We start from the raw sequence: 6,000 nt of genomic DNA on the forward strand, positions 1-6,000 counted from the left end.
CCAAAATGAAAGAAGCATCTAGGAGTTTTTGGTCCCAATGAAAATCACATAGCATGCATAAAACATTTCATGCATGTGTGAGTTGGAAGAAGATTGCATATTGTACAACCTTTGTTTTGCAAGCGTTTGTGGACTCCCTCACTGCTCAGCTTGCTTTCCAAGACAGGGCCAAGCATGGCAAGAAGTCCACAAATATTACAGGATGTACTCCTCTGAGTCTTGTCATAACACTAGTCTAGTTGTCATCATCTACTCTCACAACTCTCCCATGTTTTCCACAGCTCCTTCAGTGTTTTTCATACAGCAGAAAATAAATTTGGGTTAGAATCCAATGGCAATGCAAAAGGCAAAGAAATTGTGGTAGGCTTAAAAGTGCCATTGAATCCAACAGGTTACTTCTTATTAGATAAGCATATGTTTGGACTACAGAGAAGAAAAAATGGAATAATTGCTAAATAACTTCCAATGGTTAAGTCTAGGACTCTTCTGACCATAAGCACCTTCACCCAGTCTTTCCTGGGGCTCTCAGGTTAGTGCATTCCGAGACATCTTCTCCTGGGCAGATTACATAGAAGTTGTTCAGAGAGACTCACAATGCACAGTACCAGCACCAGAGGACTAATTGTGGGTTTTAGAGAACAGCACTCCCATGGACATTGTCTTATGTGGAGCATGTGGCTGCACCAAACTCTCCTGAATGTGATCGCATTGCATCACTTTCAGGTGTGCTGTCTATTGCTTCCCCATTTTGTTGCTCCATGCGGAGTTGCAGCGTGCACAGTTTTTACCCATATATGAACAACAACCCATGGTTCTACAACAAGCAACACTAAACACATACTCCCCTATTGAGTGTGGGTTATTAATTTGCCTAACCCCAGTCAAAATCTGATTCTGATGAGAATGATCACAAACAACCACAGAGAAATAATATGCAACATGTGGGGGGGAAAGGCACACCCAAGTGTAACTTGTTTTGCTCGAACCCCAGACACTTTATAAAAACCTGTTACTCCATCAAAACAAGTTTATACATTTACTCTTCTATGTGTGTTTCTGATCATTTTCATCAATCTTCAAATGGCTGTACCATTCTCAAATGAAAGCTCATTCTTAACATTCATCACAGAATGTTTACTGAGGCGACATAACCAAGATACACAAGCGGAAATAGTTTTTACAAAGGTATTTTTTTAAAAAAAGAATTGTTTTTTTAAAGAATTACATTGCAACTGGAAATAATTGTACTATTGCTTTTATGTAGTGTTCTCAGCTGAACAATTTGACAGCTTGGTTGACTGACATGTCCTTAATTTTGGTGACACAGGGAACAATCTAGAGAATAGCAAAAAAGCTTCACAGACTCTGCAGGATGCTTGCTTGCCTGCTTGATTTTCTGATTTTTCTATAAACAAACTTCCATACTATACTAAAAATCACTTCCAAAATCAGTTTTACAGTAGCTTTGCTGGCTTGGATTTATTTATTTATTTATTAAAACATTTTTATGCCGCCCCATTCGCCGAAGCCTCGGGGCGGCTTACAACATAGATAAAACAAGTTAAAATCCATATAAAATAATCTTGATTAAAACTCACATTATAAAATAAGCCGCCCTGGCCAGATAAAATTCAATTGTATTTAGCATTTAAAATGTTGCTTAAATAAAAAGGTCTTAGCCTGGCGCCGAAAAACAAATAACGACGGCGCCAGGCGGACCTCTCTGGGGAGCGCATTCCATAACTTAGGCGCCACCGCTGAGAAAGCCCTTCTCCGAGTAACCACCCTCCTAATTTCTCTCACGGAGGGCTCCCGGAGAAGGGCCTCTCCCGCCGATCTCAGGGGGCGACTGGGCAAATATGGATGTAAGCGCTCCTTCAGGTAACCAGGACCCAAGCCGTTTAGGGCTTTATAGGTCATTACCAACACCTTGAATTGGGCCCGGACTTCAATGGGGAGCCAGTGAAGCTGACGGAGAACTGGCGTCATGTGAACATAACGTCCAGTCCCCGTCAGCAGCCTGGCAGCTCTATTCTGAACCAATTGAAGTATCCGGACCGTCTTCAAGGGTAGCCCCACGTAGAGCGCGTTACAGAAGTCAAGACGGGAAGTCACCAGCGCATGAGTCACTGTTGCAAGGCAGTCGTACTCCAGGTAGGGGCGCAGCTGATGAATCAGCCGAAGCTGGAGGAAAGCGCTCCTCGCCGCTGTTGTCACCTGAGCTTCAAGTGAAAGCTCCGGGTCGAGGGGCACTCCCAAGCTGCGGACCTTGTCCCTAGGAGGGAGTGCAACCCCATTCAGGACAAGGTTCAGGTCACCTTCTCCGAAGCCCGAACCGCCAACCAACAGGACCTCCGTCTTGTCTGGATTGAGCTTCAGTTTATTGGCCCTCATCCAGCCCATTACCTCGGCCAGGCACCGGTTCAGTACAGCCACTGCCTCACCTGGATTGGTGGAAAACGAGAGGTAGAGCTGGGTATCATCAGCATACTGATGGGTCCGCAGCCCACACCTCCTGATGACCTCTCCCAGCGGTTTCATGTAGATATTGAACAGTAAAGGGGACAAAATGGAACCCTGCGGTACCCCATGGCAAAGCTGCCATGGCGCAGAGCCATAGTCCCCCAACACCACCTTCTGGAATCGGTCGTTGAGATAGGAGCGGAACCACCGCAAAGCGGTGCCTCCGACCCCCAATCCCGCCAGCCTATCCAGAAGGATACCATGGTCGATGGTATCGAAAGCCGCTGAGAGGTCCAGGAGAACCAACAGGGACGCACTCCCCCTGTCCTTCTCCCTGCACAGGTCATCGTACAGGGCGACCAAGGCAGATTCAGTACCGTACCCGGGTCTGAAGCCGGACTGAAATGGGTCCAGATAATCAGTTTCATCCAAGAGTGCTTGGAGTTGTCCCGCCACCACTCGCTCTAACACCTTGCCCAGAAACGGGATGTTGGCCACTGGTCTATAGTTAGCGGCCATCCCTGGATCCAGTGACGCCTTCTTCAGGACCGGTCGGACTACCGCCTCCTTTAAAGGGGCAGGCACCCGACCCTCCCTCAGAGAAGCGTTAACCACTTCCAAGATCCAGGTTCCAATCCCGTGCTTGGAATCCTTTATTAACCAAGACGGGCAAGGGTCCAGAAGGCAAGTGGTAGGACGTACTCGTCCAAGCACCTTGTCCACATCATCGGGCCGCAATAACTGAAATTCATCCAATAATTCTGGACCAGACGGCAGCGTTGGTGTCTCCCTTAAAACCTCTGAATCAATAGTGGAATCCAGCTCGTGACGAATCTGAGCGATTTTCTCCCTAAAATGCTCGGCAAAGTCGTCACAGCGGGCCTTTGAGGGTGGAATCAGCTCTTCCTTTGGCCCTGGGTGAACCAGGCCTTGCACCACTCGAAAGAGCTCCGCCGGACGGCATTGTGAGGAGGCAATGGAAGCGGAGAAGTGTCTCTTTTTCGCCGCCCTCACCGCCACAGCATAGGCCCGATAGTGGGCTCTTAAGTGTGTTCGGTCAGATTCATCACGTGATTTCCTCCACCTACGCTCTAGCCGTCTCCCAACCTGCTTCATTGCCCTCAATTCTGGAGTGTACCAAGGGGAAGAGCGGGCTCTGCCCGGTGGGAGAGGACGCTTAGGAGCAATCGTGTCTACAGCCCTGGTCATCTCCCCATTCCACAGTTCAACCAGAGCCTCGACAGGAGCACCCGTCTTGTCAGCCGGAAACTCCCCCAGAGCCTTCAGGAATCCTTCCGGATCCATCCGGCTCCGGGGGCGGACCCACACAATCGGGTCTGCACCCTTACAGAGGGAGATGTCGCTCTCGAGCACAAACCTCACTAGGAAGTGATCTGACCATGACAGGGGAGTCAAGCATAAATTCCTCACCCTCAGACCACCCTCTTCCTGCCCCGTCGAGAAAACCAGGTCCAGAGTGTGTCCACGTTCATGGGTCGGGCCGGTGACATGTTGAGACAGCCCCATGGCCGTCATGGAAGCCATGAAGTCCTGAGCCGCCCCGGTCAAACTAGCCTCGGCATGGATATTGAAGTCCCCCAGGACCAGCATCCTGGGGGTCCTCAACACCAGGTCCGAGACCGTTTCCGTCAGCTCAGGCAGGGAGACTGTTGGGCAGAAGGGTGCACGGTACACCAACAGAATCCCCAATCTGTCTCGGTCGCCCAACACCAAGTAGAGACACTCCAGCCCTGGTCTCGAAGGGACAGGAAGTCCCGTGAGAGTGATGGAGGCCCGGTAAACCAAAGCGACCCCCCCTCCCCTCCCCTCCGGCCGTGAACAGTGCTGGACCATATACCCGGGCGGGCACAATTGAGAGAGGGCAACATCCCCCCCCTCTCCCGCCCAGGTCTCCGTTATACAGGCCAGGTCGGCCCCCTCATCCACAATCAAGTCATGGATGAGGGCAGATTTGTTATTGGCCAACCTGGCATTAAACAACAGCACCGTCAGGCCCGAGGGGCAACTGACAAGACTCCCTGGCACCTTCTGGCTGGGAGCAAAACCAGAAGTAGGGACAGGTGTCAGCCATCTGTCCCTCCTTCTTCTATGCGGACACGTTAAGCCCCCACCGCTATTACGTCCATTGCCCATCACCACACCAATGGCGGCGCCAGTGCGCTCCCCAGGAAACGCAGGCGGCAACATGGCCAGGGACGACTCCATAAAAACAAGTTAAAACACTTTAAAATTATAAAACATTTAAAATTGGCCGTTCAACAGAAGGGACTGCCACAACAAAAGAGCAAGTCCCCTGGCCAGCCTAGCTCCCCCCGAACAGCCCCCCCAAACGGCGGCAAACCGCCCTTTGGCCGACGCCCTTTGGCCGCCGGCCCCGGCCGCTGCTGGTGCTTTGTAGCCGCCGGCCGCCTGACGCCCCACCCCGTCCGGGCACGCCTGCCACGTGTGCAGGGGCGTGGCAGGGCAGTCAGGTAGCGGCGGAGTCGGCGGCGCGGCGCGGTCTTCGTGCGGTCTTCGGGCGCGTGCGCGGCGCGGTCTTCGGGCGCGTGCGCGGCGCGGTCTTTGGGCGCGGTGCGGTTCTCGGGCGCGGGCGCGGTCTCCTGCCAGGTGTTGTTCCTCCCGCCGGCGCTCCCCCCTGCGGCGCTTTATAGCCGCCGGCCACCCGACGCCCCACCCCGTCCGGGCACACCTGCCACGTGTGCAGGGGCGTGGCAGGGCAGTCAGGTAGCGGCGGAGTCGGCGGCGCGGCGCAGTCTTCGCGCGGTCTTCGGGCGCGTGCGCGGCGCGGTCTTCGGGCGCGGTGCGGTTCTCGGGCGCGGGCGCGGTCTCCTGCCAGGTGTTGTTCCTCCCGCCGGCGCTCCCCCCTGCGGCGCTTTATAGCCGCCCGCCACCCGACGCCCCACCCCGTCCGGGCACACCTGCCACGTGTGCAGGGGCGTGGCAGGGCAGTCAGGTAGCGGCGGAGTCGGCGGCGTGGCGCAGTCTTCGCGCGATCTTCGGGCGCGTGCGCGGCGCGGTCTTTGGGCGCGTGCGCGGCGCGGTCTTTGGGCGCGGTGCGGTTCCCGGGCGCGGGCGCGGTCTCCTGCCAGGTGTTGTTCCTCCCGCCGGCGCTCCCCCCTGCGGCGCTTTATAGCCGCCGGCCACCCGACGCCCCACCCCGTCCGGGCACACCTGCCACGTGTGCAGGGGCGTGGCAGGGCAGTCAGGTAGCGGCGGAGTCGGCGGCGCGGCGCAGTCTTCGCGCGATCTTCGGGCGCGTGCGCGGTGCGGTCTTCGGGCGCGTGCGCGGCGCGGTCTTTGGGCGCGGTGCGGTTCTCGGGCGCGGGCGCGGTCTCCTGCCAGGTGTTGTTCCTCCCGCCGGCGCTCCCCCCTGCGGCGCTTTATAGCCGCCGGCCACCCGACGCCCCACCCCGTCCGGGCACACCTGCCACGTGTGCAGGGGCGTGGCAGGGCAGTCAGGTAGCGGCGAAGTCGGCGGCGCGGCGCAGTCTTCGCGCGATCTTCGGGCGCGTGCGC

Source organism: Varanus komodoensis, unplaced genomic scaffold (genome assembly GCF_004798865.1).
Source record: "Varanus komodoensis strain SLA01 unplaced genomic scaffold, ASM479886v1 scaffold4, whole genome shotgun sequence".
NCBI lineage: Eukaryota > Metazoa > Chordata > Lepidosauria > Squamata > Varanidae > Varanus > Varanus komodoensis.